We start from the raw sequence: 19,884 nt of genomic DNA, 5'->3' as shown, positions 1-19,884 counted from the left end.
ACTAGGGCCGCTTAGCTTACTCACACAGCTACCTCATTGCGCCTCTTTTTTTTCTTCTTTGCGTCATGTGCTGTTTGGGGAGTATTTTTTGGAAGGGCCATCCTGCCTGACACTGCAGTGCCACTCCTAGATGGGCCAGGTGTTTGTGTCGGCCACTAGGGTCGCTTAGCTTACTCACACAGCTACCTCATTGCGCCTCTTTTTTTTCTTCTTTGCGTCATGTGCTGTTTGGGGAGTATTTTTTGGAAGGGCCATCCTGCGTGACACTGCAGTGCCACTCCTATATGGGCCAGGTGTTTGTGTCGGCCACTAGGGTCGCTTAGCTTACTCACACAGCTACCTCATTGTGCCTCTTTTTTTTCTTCTTTGCGTCATGTGCTGTTTGGGGACTATTTTTTGGAAGGGCCATCCTGCCTGACACTGCAGTGCCACTCCTAGATGGGCCAGGTGTTTGTGTCGGCCACTTGGGTCGCTTAGCTTAGCCATCCAGCGACCTCGGTGCAAATTTTAGGACTAAAAGTAATATTGTGAGGTGTGAGGTGTTCAGAATAGACTGAAAATGAGTGGAAATTATGTTTATTGAGGTTAATAATACTATGGGATCAAAATGACCCCCAAATTCAATGATTTAAGCTGTTTTTTAGGGTTTTTTGAAAAAAACACCCGAATCCAAAACACACCCGAATCCGACAAAAAAAAATTCGGTGAGGTTTTGCCAAAACGCGTTCGAACCCAAAACACGGCCGCGGAACCAAACACAAAACCAAAACACAAAACCCGAAAAATTGCCGGTGCACATCCCTACTAGTTATTAGTCTGGTATGTATCCTCATTTTCTCTCACCACCACCTATTTTCTATCTTCTTTATTTTATAGTCTAAAGTAATTTATTATTCATAAACTAGGTATCATATCCAGATAACCTGGTTTTAACAGAGGTTTATACATTTAATCAGATTTTCTTCACATCATTGTTTGAGCATTATGGCATGTATGGTTCCACATATGTTGTAAAGAATTGTATATATTTGGAAATCGGTACTGTTCATATATTCAGTTGTTCTATTTTATTGTTTAGATAAAGTACCCCTGATGAAGTCCCGATAGGGACGAAACGAGTTGGGTCAATCTATTGTTCTACTTCTGTATCGTATGTTTCAACAAAGAAATACACTAAAAACTGAATGTAAAACCGGATATATCCGAAGACGTCCTCTGTATAATCACAAAGACGTACTATGTTTTATTATGTACTTTTATGAATAAGTTTTATTCTATGTAATTGAAAATTGTTTTGTTTTAAACTGATGTACTAATACTATCGAAACAGCACCATACATGTAAGCGCCCTCAGATCTGTTTGTTTGCTGTTTTCTCCCGAACCTTTGCAAACAGGAGGTTCTTCTAGAGGTGCTGCTCTTTCATTCTCTTAGCACTATTGGGTACCCTCCTTATTTCTTTTATATATATATATATATACATATATATATATATATATATATATACACTGCTCAAAAAAATAAAGGAAACACTTAAACAACACAATGTAACTCCAAGTCAATCACACTTCTGTGAAATCAAACTGTCCACTTAGGAACCAACACTGATTGACAATCAATTTCACATGCTGTTGTGCAAATGGAATAGACAACAGGTGGGAATTATAGGCAATTAGCAAGACACCCCCAATAAAGGAGTTGTTCTGTAGGTGGTGACCACAGACCACTTCTCAGCTCCTATGCTTTCTGGCTGATGTTTTGGTCACTTTTGAAAGCTGGCGGTACTTTCACTCTAGTGGTAGCATGAGACGGAGTCTACAACCCACACAAGTGGCTCAGGTAGTGCAGCTCATCCAGGATGGCACATCAATGCGAGCTGTGGCAAGAAGGTTTGCTGTGTCTTTCAGCGTAGTGTCCAGAGCATGGAGGCGCTACCAGGAGACAGGCCAGTACATCAGGAGACGTGGAGGAGGCTGTAGGAGGGCAACAACCCAGCAGCAGGACCGCTACCTCCGCCTTTGTGCAAGGAGGAACAGGAGGAGCACTGCCAGAGCCCTGCAAAATGACCTCCAGCAAGCCACAAATATGCATGTGTCTTCTCAAATAATCAGAAACAGACTCCATGAGGGTGGTATGAGGGCCCGACGTCCACAGGTGGGGGTTGTGCTTAAGCCCAACACCGTGCAGGACGTTTGGCATTTGCTAGAGAACACCAAGATTGGCAAATTTGTCACTGGTGCCCTGTGCTCTTCACAGATGAAAGCAGGTTCTCACTGAGCACATGTGACAGACGTGACAGAGTCTGGAGACGCCAAGGAGAACATTCTGCTGCCTGCAACATCCTCCAGCATGACCGATTTGGCAGTGGGTCAGTAATGGTGTGGGGTGGCATTTCTTTGGAGGGCCGCACAGCCCTCCATGTGCTCGCCAGAGGTAGCCTGACTGCCATTAGGTACCAAGATGAGATCCTCAGACCCCATGTGAGACCATATGCTGGTGCGGTTGGCCCTGGGTTCCTCCTAATGCAAAACAATGCTAGACCTCATGTGGCTGGAGTGTGTCAGCAGTTCCTGCGAGATGAAGGCATTGATGCTATGGACTGGCCCACCCGTTCCCCAGACCTGAATCCAATTGAGCACATCTGGGACATCATGTCTCGCTCCATCCACCAATGCCACGTTGCACCACAGACTGTCCAGGAGTTGGTGGATGCTTTAGTTCAGGTCTGGGAGGAGATCCCTCAGGAGACCATCCGCCACCTCATCAGGAGCATGCCCAGGCATTGTAGGGAGGTCATACAGGCACGTGGAGGCCACACACACTACTGAGCCTCATTTTGACTTGTTTTAAGGACATTACATCAAAGTTGGATCAACCTGCAGTGTGTTTTTCCACTTTAATTTTGAGTGTGACTCCAAATCCAGACCTCCATGGGTTAATAAATTTGATTTCCATTGATAATTTTTGTGTGATTTTGTTGTCAGCACATTCAACTATGTAAAGAACAAAGGATTTAATAAGAATATTTCATTCATTCAGATCTAGGATGTGTTATTTTAGTGTTCCCTTTATATTTTTGAGCAGTGTATATATATATATATATATAGATTTGTTCAGCAAATAATTCTATTGTTGATTCACTACATGGATAGTATCATAAATGCAAAAGAAATCAGAGAGCGAGAGGTATTAGATAGTAGATGGATAAATTGTTATATTTATAAATACTAGGAATACTTGGTAAGACCTTCACTACTAGGAGGTACTTCATAAATATGAATCAACATACAGTTTTATGTTATATGTGCATTGTTTTTTTTTATTAGTGGTACTGAGCAGTGGCTTAACTTGCACCGGTACAGCCAGTGCATTGCACAGAGGCCCGGCGCAGTGAAGGGGCCCACAGCCACTGGCATTTCAATGAACCACACTGACTCATTTATATTCCGCCACCAGCGCTGTGCTGCCCACTGCTAGTGCCCCACACTCAGAGGACGATGTATTAACCTGGAAACAGCATAAGGAAGTGATAAACCAGTGATAAGTGTGAGGTAATAAACTCACCAGCAAATCAGCTCCTAACTGTTAATTTACATATTGGAGCTGATTGGCTGCTGCGTTTATCACCTTGCACTTATCACTGGTTTATCACTTCCTTATGCCTTCTCCAGGTTAATACATCTGCCCCACAGTCTGTGACAGCAGCACAGTGCAGCAGTCTGGGTCCAGATGGTAGGGGAGGAGGGGCTGCTGAGCTCCCCGTCTCCTCTTAACTCCTCCCCTTACTAATTTTTCCAAGGCCTCGGCTTCCTCTCTGTCTCTGGGGAGGAGGAAAGGAAGGAGGAGCAGTGACAGAAACAGTTGCCCGTTTCCCTCCGCAGCTGCAACAGCCCCCTGATAGCCACGTGACCACACTGACAGGTAGAGAAAAAGCCACTGAGCAGTTCATTTTAATGTAATCCTAGTTTAGCTCAGCCAGCCCATGTCCACCCCTGGCCTTGCTATGCTTAGGTGTCCACGCTGCATCATATCACACACTGGCAACCCACTATAACCCTCTCCCAACCATCGCCCCCCCCCCAAGGCCTCTTCCCATCACTCTCTACCTCACCCTGTCACCATCTCCCTGTCATCTTCTGCATCTCCCTGTCACTCTCTCCCCATCACCCTCTCCTCATCCCAAACAGCCTCTCTCCATCACTCTCTACTTCGCCCAGTCACCCTCTCACTGTCACTCTCTGCCTGTCACTAACTGCCTTTTCCTGTCATCCTCTCCCCATCACCCTCTCCTCATCCCCCACTCTCCCGATCACTCTCTACGGTACCTCCCCATCACCCTCTGCCTGTCAATCCACTGCCTTTCTTTGTCACCATCTCCTTGTCCCCCACAGCCTCTCCCCATCACTCTCTGCCCTGCCCTGTCACCGTCTGCTTTCACCTACTGCCTCTCCCTGTCACCCTCTGCTCATTACCCTTTGCCTCTCCTAAATACCTTTTGCCTCTCCCTCTCACCCTCTGCCTTTCCCAGGATACGGTCAATAGGTCGACACAGCTTAGGTCAACAGTCATTAGGTCGACCACTGATGGTCGACATGCATTAGGTCGACATGGTCAATAGGTCGACATGCATTTTTCTCTCTTTTTTTTCATTTTTGGGACTTTTTCATACTTGACGATCCACGTGGGCTACAATTGGGAACGGTAACCTGTACCGAGCGCAGCGGCAGCGTAGTGAGGCACCTTGCCCGAAGCATGGTGAGTGAAGCGAGCCATGCGAGGGGACACGGTGCACTAATTGGGGTTCCCCGTCACTTTACGAAGAAAACGACACCAAAAAAAGTCCAAAAACCCATGTCGACCTTTTGACCTGTCGACCTAGTACATGTCGACCTAATGACCATGTCGAAATATGGCCCCTGTCGACCTAATGCATGTCAACCTTCAGTGGTCAACCTAATGACTGTCGACCTAAATTGAGTCAACCCAATGACCCATACCCACCTTTCCCTGTCATACTCTGACTCTCCTTGTCACTCCCTACCTCGCCTTGTCATCCTTTGCCTTTCACGTCACTCCCTACCTCACCTTGCCACCCACTGCCGTGTGGCATATTATTAACTTGGGGAGGGGTGGAGGCGGGGGGCCCAAAGTACATTTTTGCACCTGGATCCACCACTCACAAGTTCCGCCACTGGTACTGAGTATCAGCACCTTGTATTTTGTGGAAGCTCTTCTACCCAAGGTCTTAAACTTAATACAGTAATTTAATACACCAGGGAGACATTTACCTGGCACAAGGACCTTCAGAGGTTTAGGTGATTATGATATCTATTTTTCATTTTAGCGATACATTTTTTTAGAAGAAAAAGCACTGGATATGTGTAGACTTGCCAAATTCCCTAGGGTTGGCTTCCCACACAGAGGTAAAGTCAACTCCTTGTTATCCAATATTATTGTTACACTGATTTTTGGTAAATGACATGAGGCCAAGAGCAGAATAAGTCTTGATATTGATATGAAACTGACATAACAAGTGGACCATCAGAATTGGTAGACATGTCATAGTACATCACACAAGTCCTGTGATTATGGGGGGATGTATCAAACCCACTAAATACTGGAGAATTGGACAAATGGAGAAGTTGCCAATAGCAATCCTTGCTCTTAATACTAGATACAAGCTGATGGGCAACTTCTCCAATCTTTAGAAGGCTTGATACATTTCCATTGATGCAATGTAATATGGAAATAAAAGAGCAACTCTAGTTATTCAGCCAGTATTGACTATTCTCACCAGGAAGCAGGACAAGGGGCACTGGTGTCTGACTCACAGCTGTAATGCAGTAATATCTGGAATGATGCCTGGCCATACCTCAATCAATCTAGATAAGCCAATTATACATATCTAGACTGGCCCTAAATAGTCCATTTACCTTTTGCCAGTGGTAAACAAGACTGGTAGAAACTGTGTGTCTATCCCACTGCATCTTAATTTGATTGGTTGTATGTTTTGACTAGTGATGTGCACCGGACATTTTTTGGGTTTTGTGTTTTGGTTTTGGATTCGGTTCCGCGGCCGTGTTTTGGATTCGGACGCGTTTTGGCAAAACCTCACCGAAAATTTTTTGTCGGATTCGGGTGTGTTTTGGATTCGGGTGTTTTTTACAAAAATCCCTAAAAAACAGCTTAAATCATAGAATTTGGGGGTCATTTTGATCCCATAGTTTTATTAACCTCAATAACCATAATTTCCACTAATTTCCAGCCTATTCTGAACACCTCACAATATTATTTTTAGTCCTAAAATTTGCACCGAGGTCGCTGGATGGCTAAGCTAAGCGACACAAGTGGCCGACACAAACACCTGGCCCATCTAGGAGTGGCACTGCAGTGTCAGGCAGGATGGCACTTCAAAAAAATAGTCCCCAAACAGCACATGATGCAAAGAAAAAAAGAGGCGCACCAAGGTCGCTGTGTGACTAAGCTAAGCGACACAAGTGGCCGACACAAACACCTGGCCCATCTAGGAGTGGCACTGCAGTGTCAGGCAGGATGGCACTTCAAAAAAATTGTCCCCAAACAGCACATGATGCAAAGAAAAAAAGAGGCGCACCATGGTCGCTGTGTGACTAAGCTAAGTGACACAAGTGGCCGACACAAACACCTGGCCCATCTAGGAGTGGCACTGCAGTGCCAGGCAGGATGGCACTTCAAAAAAATAGTCCCCAAACAGCACATGATGCAAAGAAAAAAAGAGGCGCACTAAGGTCGCTGTGTGACTAAGCTAAGCGACACAAGTGGCCGACACAAACACCTGGCCCATCTAGGAGTGGCACTGCAGTGTCAGGAAGTATGGAACTTCAAAAGAATTGTCCCCAAACAGCACATGATGCAAAGAAAAATTAAAGAAAAAAGAGGTGCAAGATGGAATTGTCCTTGGGCCCTCCCACCCACCCTTATGTTGTATAAACAGGACATGCACACTTTAACGAACCCATCAGCGACAGGGTCTGCCACACGACTGTGACTGAAATGACTGGTTGGTTTGGGCCCCCACCAAAAAAAGAAGCAATCAATCTCTCCTTGCACAAACTGGGTCTACAGAGGCAAGATGTCCACCTCATCATCATCCTCCGATTCCTCACCCCTTTCACTGTGTACATCCCCCTCCTCACAGATTATTAATTCGTCCCCACTGGAATCCACCATCTCAGGTCCCTGTGTACTTTGTGGAGGCAATTGCTGCTGGTGAATGTCTCCACGGAGGAATTGATTATAATTCATTTTGATGAACATCATCTTCCCCGCATTTTCTGGAAGTAACCTCATACGCCGATTGCTGACAAGGTGAGCGGCTGCACTAAACACTCTTTCGGAGTACACACTGGAGGGAGGGCAACTTAGGTAGAATAAAGCCAGTTTGTGCAAGGGCCTCCAAATTGCCTCTTTTTCCTGCCAGTATACGTACGGACTGTCTGACATGCCTACTTGGATGCGGTCACTAATATAATCCTTCACTATTCTTTCAATGGTCAGAGAATCATATGCAGTGACAGTAGACGACATGTCAGTAATCGTTGGCAGGTCCTTCAGTCCGGACCAGATGTCAGCACTCGCTCCAGACTGCTCTGCATCACTGCCAGCGGGTGGGCTCGGAATTCTTAACCTTTTCCTCGCACCCCCAGTTGCGGGAGAATGTGAAGGAGGAGATGTTGACGGGTCACGTTCCGCTTGACTTGACAATTTTCTCACCAGCAGGTCTTTGAACCTCTGCAGACTTGTGTCTGCCGGAAAGAGAGATACAACGTAGGTTTTAAATCTAGGATCGAGCACGGTGGCCAAAATGTAGTGCTCTGATTTCAACAGATTGACCACCCGTGAATCCTGGTTAAGCGAATTAAGGGCTCCATCCACAAGTCCCACATGCCTAGCAGAATCGCTCTGTTTTAGCTCCTCCTTCAATGTCTCCAGCTTCTTCTGCAAAAGCCTGATGAGGGGAATGACCTGACTCAGGCTGGCAGTGTCTGAACTGACTTCACGTGTGGCAAGTTCAAAGGGTTGCAGAACCTTGCACAACGTTGAAATCATTCTCCACTGCGCTTGAGTCAGGTGCATTCCCCCTCCTTTGCCTATATCGTGGGCAGATGTATAGGCTTGAATGGCCTTTTGCTGCTCCTCCATCCTCTGAAGCATATAGAGGGTTGAATTCCACCTCGTTACCACCTCTTGCTTCAGATGATGGCAGGGCAGGTTCAGGAACGTTTGGTGGTGCTCCAGTCTTCTGTACGCGGTGGCTGAATGCCGAAAGTGGCCCGCAATTCTTCGGGCCACAGACAGCATCTCTTGCACGCCCCTGTCGTTTTTTAAATAATTCTGCACCACCAAATTCAATGTATGTGCAAAACATGGGACGTGCTGGAATTTGCCCAGATGTAATGCACGCACAATATTGCTGGCGTTGTCCGATGTCACAAATCCCCAGGAGAGTCCAATTGGGGTAAGCCATTCTGCGATGATCTTCCTCAGTTTCCGTAAGAGGTTGTCAGCTGTGTGCCTCTTCTGGAAAGCGGTGATACAAAGCGTAGCCTGCCTAGGAACGAGTTGGCGTTTGCGAGATGCTGCTACTGGTGCCGCCGCTGCTGTTCTTGCTGCGGGAGGCAACACATCTACCCAGTGGGCTGTCACAGTCATATAGTCCTAAGTCTGCCCTGCTCCACTTGTCCACATGTCCGTGGTTAAGTGGACATTGGGTACAACTGCATTTTTTAGGACACTGGTGAGTCTTTTTCTGAGGTCTGTGTACATTTTCGGTATCGCCTGCCTAGAGAAATGGAACCTAGATGGTATTTGGTACCGGGGACACAGTACCTCAAACAAGTCTCTAGTTGGCTCTGAATTAACGGTGGATACCGGAACCACGTTTCTCACCGCCCAGGCTGTCAAGGCCTGAGTCATCTGCTTTGCAGCAGGATGACTGCTGTGATATTTCATCTTCCTTGCAAAGGACTGTTGGACAGTCAATTGCTTACTGGAAGTAGTACAAGTGGTCTTCCGACTTCCCCTCTGGGATGACGATCGACTCCCAGCAGCTACAACAGCAGCGCCAGCAGCAGTAGGCATTACACTCAAGGATGCATCGGAGGAATCCCAGGCAGGAGAGGACTTGTCAGACTTGCCAGTGACATGGCCTGCAGGACTATTGGCTTTCTGTTATGTACACCAGTGCCTGCAGGAAAGTACTGGTGTCAGAACTGTTATGCACAACAAATGGACTCACAGACAGACTGGGGAATATGACATAACGTACACAGAAGGTGATAGGGTAACAAAATACACACAAAGTGAACAGAGAAGCCCAGAGGCTAAGGAACTGGGTATCTCCCTTGTATTAGAAATGCTCAGATGGGAAAAGCAAGATGTTGTGTTTTAATACATAGAGAACCCGAAATGCTGTTGCTAAGGGCAACAGCAAAACCCTAAAGGGTTACCAACGGGTGTGGCAGTAAACTCCTTGGTCAGAGATGGAATGATAGACACAAGGAGAGTCTCCACAATCCTAATTCTCACTTGCAGTACACAGGTTCAGTTTACTGCCACTAAACTGACCCCTGACACCTAGCACAGTGAGACAGGATTAGACAGGCAAGTCTTAGAATACAGCCGCAAACTTGCTAAGTTCACAGAGTAGTAACAGAACCCCAGCAAGCTAAACGACTGACTCCAGTCTTACTGCTAGGTCTGGATTGGCAGAGTGTAATACCAAATCCCCAGGCCTATTTGCAGTAAGCAACAAACAAATACAAAGCTACACAGTACTGGCTAACTTTCAGGAACTGACTAACCAACAAAGATTCAGCAGCATCTGCTTAACCTGGAAAGAGGCCTTATAAAGCAGGTGCTGTCCACGCCCCACTCAGACCTCACAGGCTGTGAGCACAAAAACCAGCACCGGATCCCCTGCCGTGCACAGAGCCTATAACCACTGCACAGCAAAAGACCCGAAACGGAGTATCAGCTGCGCTCAGGTTACTCCGCTAGTACTTGTCTCCCGGTTGCCATGACGACGTGGCAGCACAGGGCAGGAGACCCTAACAGTACCCCCCCTCTGACGAGGGGTCAAAGAACCCCTACCACCGGGTTTATCGGGGAACTGCGAGAAGAAAGAGCGTATCAGTCTGGGGGCATGAAGATCACAACTGCGCACCCACGACCGCTCCTCCGGGCCATACCCCTTCCAGTGCACCAAAAATGACAGCCGACCCCGAACCACCTTGGAGTCAAGAATCCTTTCAACAACAAACTCCCTCTGGCCACGTATCAGAAGAGGGGAAGGTCTTCCACTGGAAGAAGGATTCCTAATCGCCCGTTTTAAAAGGGAACAATGAAATGTTTTATTGATACCCAAAGAACGGGGCAGATCTAACTGAAATGCCACCGGATTGATAACCCTGGTGATCTTATAAGGGCCGATGAACCGGGGGCCTAACTTATGAGATGGCTGTCTCAACTTCAAATTCTTGGTAGACAACCAGACGAAGTCTCCTAATTTGAAGCTGCAGGGTCTTTTCCGCTTATCAAAAACCCTTTTGGTCACTAATGACACAGACACAAGGGCTTTCTTCACTTTCCGCCAAATACCTCTAAGGACCGAAACCACAGAGGAACCACCAGGCGTGGAGTCCAGGGGGTCAAAAGAATTGGCCTTAGGATGATGCCCATACACACAAAGGAAGGGAGAGATCCCTGTAGCAGAGTGAGCCGCGTTGTTATAGGCAAACTCCGCCATGGACAGATGAGCAACCCAGTCAGTCTGACACTTGGAGACATAACACCTGAGGAACTGCTCCAAGGACTGGTTCACCCTTTCAGTCTGCCCATTAGACTGCGGATGGTAGCCTGACGACAAGCTGACAGAAATCTGGAGATCGGAACAAAATGCCCTCCAGAATTTGGCCACAAACTGGGATCCGCGGTCAGAGACCACATCAAGTGGCAACCCGTGGAGACGCACAACATTCAGCATAAATAATTCAGACAGGCGTCTGGCCGATGGCAGCCCAACCAGTGGAACGAAGTGCGCCATCTTCGAAAACCTGTCAACGACAACCCAGATGGCTGTCATCCCCGAGGATTTGGGCAAGTCCACCACAAAATCCATTGAAATGTGGGTCCATGGCTTAGATGGGATAGAGAGTGGATGTAATGGGCCAACAGGAACCCCTCTAGGAGTCTTATTTCGGGCACAGATGTCACATGCCCGAACCCACTGATCCACATCCTTAGCCACCGAGGGCCACCACACCGCCCTAGATAGCAACTCCCGAGTTCTTGCAATACCCGGGTGACCTGCCGACTTCTTGGCATGGAATTCCAGGAACACTCGCTGTCTTAACCTAGGAGGCACAAACAAAAGACCTACCGGAAGGTCTGGAGGAGCCTGCTCCTGTGCTCTAAGGACTAATGATAAGAGGTCCTGGGTAATGCCCACTTTAATACATGATGGGGAAACAATGGGCAACGGCTCCTCGGTGGTCTCCTGGATTGGAGCAAAACTCCGCGAGAGCGCATCAGCCTTGATGTTTTTTGACCCAGGGCGATATGTTATCAAAAAATTAAAGCGAGCAAAAAACAAAGCCCATCGTGCCTGCCTGGCATTGAGACGCTTCGCTGACTCTAAATATGCCAGATTCTTATGGTCAGTGAGAATTGAGACCACAAACTTAGCCCCCTCAAACCAGTGTCTCCACTCCTCGAGTGCATCCTTAATAGCCAACAATTCCCGGTTACCCACGTCATAATTCATCTCGGCTGGCGAAAATTTGCGGGAAAAGTAAGCACAGGGATGAAGGCGATTATCAGACACTCCCATCTGAGAAAGCACTGCCCCAATACCCATCTCAGAGGCATCCACCTCCACCACAAAAGGACGCTCTGGATCTGGGTGTCGCAGCACCTTGGCCGAAACAAATGCCCTTTTGAGACGGGCAAAAGCCGCTTTAGCCTCACAAGACCAGTGAGCAACATCCGCCCCTTTCTTAGTGAGTGCCACCAAGGGCGCCACTATAGACGAAAATCCAGCGATAAATCGTCTATAAAAATTCGCAAAGCCCAGGAAACGCTGAAGCGCCTTCAAACTAGTGGGTTGCACCCAATCCAGGACTGCCTGTACCTTGGAACCCTCCATTTGGAAACCTTCTGGGGAGATAATATATCCTAGAAATGCGATTTGCTGAACTTCAAATTCGCACTTCTCCAGCTTCGCCCCAAGCCGGTGGTCTCTGAGTTTCTGGAGGACTAAGCGTACATGCTTCCGATGTTCCTCCAGGGAATGGGAGAAGATTAGGATGTCATCTAAGTATACAACTAAGAATCTATCCAAATATTCCCTGAGCACATCATTCATGAAATCCTGGAAGACTGCCGGGGCATTACAGAGCCTAAAAGGCATCACCAAATATTCATAATGCCCTGAGTGGGTATTAAAGGCAGTCTTCCATTCATCCCCCTCTCTTATTCGGATTAGATTGTACGCACCGCGTAGGTCAATCTTAGAAAAAATGGTGGCAGTACGAAGCTGGTCAAACAAGACCGAAATGAGAGGCAGTGGGTATGAGTTTTTAATCGTGATACGGTTCAATTCCCTGAAGTCGATGCAGGGTCGCAACGAACCGTCCTTTTTACCCACGAAGAAGAACCCCGACCCAACTGGAGACTGTGAAGGTCTGATAAATCCCTTAGCCAAGTTCTCCTGAATGTACTCTGCCATAGCCTGAGTCTCAGGACGTGACAGGGAGTACAACCTGCTCTTGGGAAGCTTAGCATTTGGCAACAAATCAATGGCACAGTCATAGGGGCGATGGGGAGGTAGTACCTCTGCAACTTTTTTGGAGAACACGTCCGCAAAATCTGCATAACACCCTGGCAATCCTGGCAAATTTAGCTGCGAGAGCCTGACTGGAAGGCTCAAGCAACTCCTGAAACAATCAGTACCCCAACTAAGAATCTCCCCAGAGACCCAGTCAAATTGAGGATTGTGGGCCCTTAACCAGGGTAACCCCAACACCAATGGGGCAAAAGTACAGACAGTCACATAAAAGGACAATTTTTCAGAGTGTGTGGCTCCAATAAACAAAGAAATCTGGCTAGTGCAAGAGGTAATTTTACCTTGGGATAATGGTTCCCCGTTTAACCCACAAATCTCAATTTCCGATGCCAAGGGTACTAAGGGAACAGAGTGTTTCAGGGCGAATTGGCGGTCCATAAAAACCCCGTCGGCCCCACTGTCCACAAAGGCCTCAGTCTTGATAGTTTGACCGAGGATCTTCAAGGTCACCGGAATGATAAAAGTCTTCTTGGGAAATTCTGACTTCTGGCCTGACAGGATATTTCCCATCACCCTCAGGCCCTGAAGTTTTCCGGCTTTTCTGGGGATGATACTACCACATGACCTTTATTCCCACAGTACAAACACAACCCCTGCTGTCTCCTCCGCGTCTTCTCACGCGAGGAGAGGCGGGTAGCCCCAATCTGCATAGGCTCCTCGGAAAATTCCTCAGAGTCTGAGGTTCCCTTGGGAAGGAAGGAAATCTCAGTCTCCCTTTCAAGCCTACGCTCTCTCAGCCGTCTATCCACCCGGATGGATAACTGCATGAGCTGATCCAAGCTATCAGGCAAGGGATATTGTACCAGTTGGTCCTTTATCTGGTTAGAAAGACCTCTTCGGTACTGGTGTCTCAGGGCTGGGTCATTCCACTGGATATCATGGGCCAACCTCCGAAACTCCGTACAGTAAACCTCAACTGGCCTTCGCCCTTGCTTAAGGATCGAAATCTGAGCCTCGGCTGAGGCCGTCTTGTCAGGGTCATCATACAACATGCCCAGTGCCGTAAAAAAAGCATCAACACTTTTAAGCGACGGACAGTCAGGCTGCAACCCATATGCCCAGACCTGTGGGTCTCCTTGTAGCAAGGAAATCACTATGCCCACCCGCTGAATCTCCGACCCAGAAGACTGAGGCCTAAGCCGGAAGTATAGCTTGCAGCTCTCCTTGAAACAAAAGAACTGCGAGCGATCTCCAGAAAAACGATCCGGGAGATTTACTTTCGGCTCCTTAACCCCTGCAGGTGCTGCTGCTGCGGGAGCTCCGCCAGCAGCCTGGGAGGTGTGCATTTTAATGGACAGATCATTAAATTGTCGAGTCAGGACCTGCACCTGATCGACCACCTGTTGCAACGTATTTTGAGGGGTATGCTCCATATTCCCACAAAATTTCAACAGGAGTATTAGGCTGCTGAATATGTTATGTACACCAGTGCCTGCAGGAAAGTACTGGTGTCAGAACTGTTATGCACAACAAATGGACTCACAGACAGACTGGGGAATATGACATAACGTACACAGAAGGTGATAGGGTAACAAAATACACACAAAGTGAACAGAGAAGCCCAGAGGCTAAGGAACTGGGTATCTCCCTTGTATTAGAAATGCTCAGATGGGAAAAGCAAGATGTTGTGTTTTAATACATAGAGAACCCGAAATGCTGTTGCTAAGGGCAACAGCAAAACCCTAAAGGGTTACCAACGGGTGTGGCAGTAAACTCCTTGGTCAGAGATGGAATGATAGACACAAGGAGAGTCTCCACAATCCTAATTCTCACTTGCAGTGCACAGGTTCAGTTTACTGCCACTAAACTGACCCCTGACACCTAGCACAGTGAGACAGGATTAGACAGGCAAGTCTTAGAATACAGCCGCAAACTTGCTAAGTTCACAGAGTAGTAACAGAACCCCAGCAAGCTAAACGACTGACTCCAGTCTTACTGCTAGGTCTGGATTGGCAGAGTGTAATACCAAATCCCCAGGCCTATTTGCAGTAAGCAACAAACAAATACAAAGCTACACAGTACTGGCTAACTTTCAGGAACTGACTAACCAACAAAGATTCAGCAGCATCTGCTTAACCTGGAAAGAGGCCTTATAAAGCAGGTGCTGTCCACGCCCCACTCAGACCTCACAGACTGTGAGCACAAAAACCAGCACCGGATCCCCTGCCGTGCACAGAGCCTATAACCACTGCACAGCAAAAGACCCGAAACGGAGTATCAGCTGCGCTCAGGTTACTCCGCTAGTACTTGTCTCCCGGTTGCCATGACGACGTGGCAGCACAGGGCAGGAGACCCTAACACTTTCCTGGGTAAGGAGGAAATTGACACTGAGGGAGTTGGTGGTGTGGTCTGCAGGAGCTTGGTTACAAGAGGAAGGGATTTAGTGGTCAGTGAACTGCTTCCGCTGTCACCCAAAGTTTTTGAACTTGTCACTGACTTATGATGAATGCGCTGCAGGTGACATATAAGGGAGGATGTTCCGAGGTGGTTAACGTCCTTACCCCTACTTATAACAGCTTGACAAAGGCAACACACGGCTTGACACCTGTTGTCCGCATTTGTGTTGAAATAATTCCACACCGAAGAGCTGATTTTTTTTTTGTATTTTGACCAGGCATGTCAATGGCCATATTCGACGCATGGACAACAGGTGTCTCCCCGGGTGCCTGACTTAAACAAACCACCTCACCATCAGAATCCTCCTTGTCAATTTCCTCCCCAGCGCCAGCAACACCGATATCCTCATCCTGGTGTACTTCAACAGTGACATCTTCAATTTGACTATCAGGAACTGGACTGCGGGTGCTCCTTCCAGCACTTGCAGGGGGCATGCAAATGGTGGAAGGCGCAAGCTCTTCCCGTCCAGTGTTGGGAAGGTCAGGCATCGCAACCGACACAATTGGACTCTCCTTGGGTATTTGTGATTTAGAAGAACGCACAGTTCTTTGCTGTGCTTTTGCCAGCTTAAGTCTTTTCATTTTTCTAGCGAGAGGATGAGTGCTTCCATCCTCATGTGAAGCTGAACCACTAGCCATGAACATAGGCCAGGGCCTCAGCCGTTCCTTGCCACTCCGTGTCGTAAATGGCATATTGGCAAGTTTACGCTTCTCCTCAGACGCTTTTAATTTTGATTTTTGGGTCATTTTACTGAACTTTTGTTTTTTGGATTTACATGCTCTCTACTATGACATTGGGCATCGGCCTTGACAGACGACGTTGATGGCATTTCATCGTCTCGGCCATGACTAGTGGCAGCAGCTTCAGCACGAGGTGGAAGTGGATCTTGATCTTTCCCTATTTTAACCTCCACATTTTTGTTCTCCATTTTTTAATGTGTGGAATTATATGCCAGTATCAATAGCAATGGCCTACTACTATATATACTGCGCACAACTGAAATGCACCACAGGTATGGATGGATAGTATACTTGACGACACAGAGGTAGGTAGAGCAGTGGCCTTCCGTACCGTACTGCTATATATACTGGTGGTCACTGTGTCAGCAAACTGCAAAACTAAAATGCACCACAGGTATAGAATGTAGATGGATAGTATACTTAATGACGACACAGAGGTAGGTACAGCAGTGGCCTTCCGTACCGTACTGCTATATATAGAATACTGGTGGTCACTGTGTCAGCAAACTGCAAAACTAAAATGCACCACAGGTATAGAATGTAGATGGATAGTATACTTAATGACGACACAGAGGTAGGTACAGCAGTGGCCTTCCGTACCGTACTGCTATTATATATAGTATACTGGTGGTCACTGTGTCAGCAAACTGCAAAACTAAAATGCACCACAGGTATAGAATGTAGATGGATAGTATACTTAATGACGACACAGAGGTAGGTACAGCAGTGGCCTTCCGTACTGTTATTATATATAGTATACTGGTGGTCACTGTGTCAGCAAACTGCAAAACTAAAATGCACCACAGGTATAGAATGTAGATGGATAGTATACTTAATGACGACACAGAGGTAGGTACAGCAGTGGCCTTCCGTACTGCTATATATAGTATACTGGTGGTCACTGTGTCAGCAAACTGCAAAACTAAAATGCACCACAGGTATAGAATGTAGATGGATAGTATACTTAATGACGACACAGAGGTAGGTACAGCAGTGGCCTTCCGTACTGCTATATATAGTATACTGGTGGTCACTGTGTCAGCAAACTGCAAAACTAAAATGCACCACAGGTATAGAATGTAGATGGATAGTATACTTAATGACGACACAGAGGTAGGTACAGCAGTGGCCTACTGTACCGTAATGCTATATATTATATACTGGTGGTCACTGGTCAGCAAAACTCTGCACTGTACTCCTCCTATATAATATTATACTGGTGGTCCCCAGTCCCCAAAATAAAGCAGCACACTGAGCACAGATATGGAGTGTTTTTCAGGCAGACAACGTATACTGGTGGTCACTGTCAGCAAAACTCTGCACTGTACTCCTGCTATATAATACAGCTGCTCCCCAGTCCCCACAATTAAGCAGTGTGAGCACAGATATATGCAGCACACAGCACAGATATGGAGCATTTTTTTCAGGCAGAGAACGGATAAAAACTGGTGGTCACTTATCAGCAAAACTCTGCACTGTACTCCTCCTATATTATACAGCTGCTCCCCAGCCCTCCCCACAATTAAGCAATAGTGCACAGCACAATCAAGTTCAACAATAACGGAGAGGACGCCAGCCATGTCCTCTCCCTAACATTTCCAATGCATGAGTGAAAATGGCGGCGACGCGCGGCTGCTTATATAGAATCCGAATCTCGCGAGAATCCGACAGCGGGATGATGACGTTCGGGCGCGCTCGGGTTACTCGAGCCATACGGGAGAATCCGAGTATGGCTCGGACCCGTGTAAAAAGGGTGAAGTTCGGGGGGGTTCGGTTTCCGAGAAACCGAACCCGCTCATCACTAGTTTTGACTGGTCATTTGGTTGGTGTTGCATGCAGTTTTGAGGAAGATGAAATAAGGAAGAGGACGTGTGATATGAAAAACTGATTATGGAAAATTGGGTCCTATTTATAATTTCATATTTTCAGTTATCCCTCGAAAATGAGTGTACCCACAAATATTAAACATTATACTGTGGGGGCAGTAGCTCTGTAAGATGCCTATATAAAATTGAAATGATTGCACTCTGATAAAATGACTGCAATTTAAATCTTCCTATATTTGAGATGTATCAGATGTTAATCAGGACTGGTATCACAGTTACACGATAACCATTATATGTTTGTGTAGTCACTGTTTATCAGCACTAATTGTGTCCCACAAAAGTGATCAGTTCCATTGAAGTGCAGCCAGATGTTTGTAGTCTGATGCCACATGTATGGATACATATCCAGTCACTCTGCGCTTAGAGTACCAATGGCCTTTATTCAGGTTTGTTAGCAAACCAAAAAAGCACACTAATGGACAAAACCATGTTGCACGCAGGTGGTGCAGAAGTAACATGTGCAGAGAGAGTTAGATTTGGATGGGATGTGTTCAAACTGAAATCCAAATTACAGTGTAAAAATAAAGCAACTAGTACTTACCATGCACAGAAACAAAATAACCCACCCAAATCTAACACTCTCTGTACATGTGACATCTGCCACACCTGCAGTGCACAACAAACCTGAATAACCGCCCAAGTACATTATACATTACCCAAATTAAGTTTGTTTGGGAATTTCCCACTATACCTTTCTGAGTTGCCTATAGCAACCACTCAGCTTGTATCTATCGTTTTATAAAAATGTACTTTTTAGATGCTACCATGAAGCTGTGTAGTCGCTATGGTCAGCTTCTCCACTGGTCTATTTCCTCACTCTTTTCACTGCCTGTATCTTGTCAGCACATATATTCTACTCTTTATTATATTATATTGTGACATATTTTTACATTAACCTTAATTTAATTCATTTCAAAATATGTATCCATCTCTTAATGTTTCACTTGTCTAATACAGCTTTATGCTTAAGAACTGAGGGTCCCTCTGAAAAATATGCAGTTTTAACATATGATATAATATCTATGGCCCTCATTCCGAGTTGATCGGTCGCAAGGCGAATTTAGCAGAGTTACACACGCTTAGTCTACGCCTACTGGGAGTGAATCTTAGCTTCTTAAAATTGCGACCGATGTATTCGCAATATTGCGATTACTAACTACTTAGCAGTTTCAGAGTAGCTCCAGACTTACTCTGCCTGTGCGATCAGTTCAGTGCTTGTCGTTCCTGGTTGACGTCACAAACACACCCAGCGTTCGCCCAGGCACTCCCACCGTTTCTCCGGCCACTCCTGCGTTTTTTCCGGAAACGGTAGCGTTTTCAGCCACACGCCCCTGAAACGCCGTGTTTCCGCCCAGTAACACCCATTTCCTGTCAATCACATTACGATCGCCGGAGCGAAGAAAAAGCCGTGAGTAAAAATACTTTCTTCATAGTAAAGTTACTTGGCGCAGTCGCAGTGCGAACTTTGCGCATGCGTACTAAGCGGATTTTCACTGCGATGCGATGAAAAAGAACGAGCGAACAACTCGGAATGAGGGCCAATACTTCATTCATTTGTGCTATTTATATATCAGAGATTTAATTATGCAGAAACAGGAAGAAGATAAGCTCCTGCTTACTTGTTCAGATTCATCACGTCTTAGTAAGTGGCCATTGAGAGAAGTGTGGCTGGGAAATGTAGTTAGGTAAGGCTGCTGGAAGTCAAGCATGCAGTCTGGTGCTAATGACCCCTGTGTGACCCACTCTGCTTCTTCCTCTTTGACAGCAGTAACATTTCTGGAGAAGTCAAGTTCTCTTATGAAGTAGACTATGATTTCATGTTTCAATTACAGCCCTATAAAGCAATGCAACACATTATATAGATCCAATTTGTTCCTGTACTGCTCAGTGCCTATTTCACTATTTGTATGTAAATTTTAAGAAATAAATCTTTATTAACTCGTTTGCTTTTTATATGGAAAAATAAGCAAATCCTGGAA

The sequence above is a fragment of the Pseudophryne corroboree genome, chromosome 4 (genome assembly GCF_028390025.1).
Source record: "Pseudophryne corroboree isolate aPseCor3 chromosome 4, aPseCor3.hap2, whole genome shotgun sequence".
NCBI lineage: Eukaryota > Metazoa > Chordata > Amphibia > Anura > Myobatrachidae > Pseudophryne > Pseudophryne corroboree.
The sequence above is the reverse complement of the archived record's forward strand: the minus strand, read 5'-3'. Positions refer to the sequence as shown.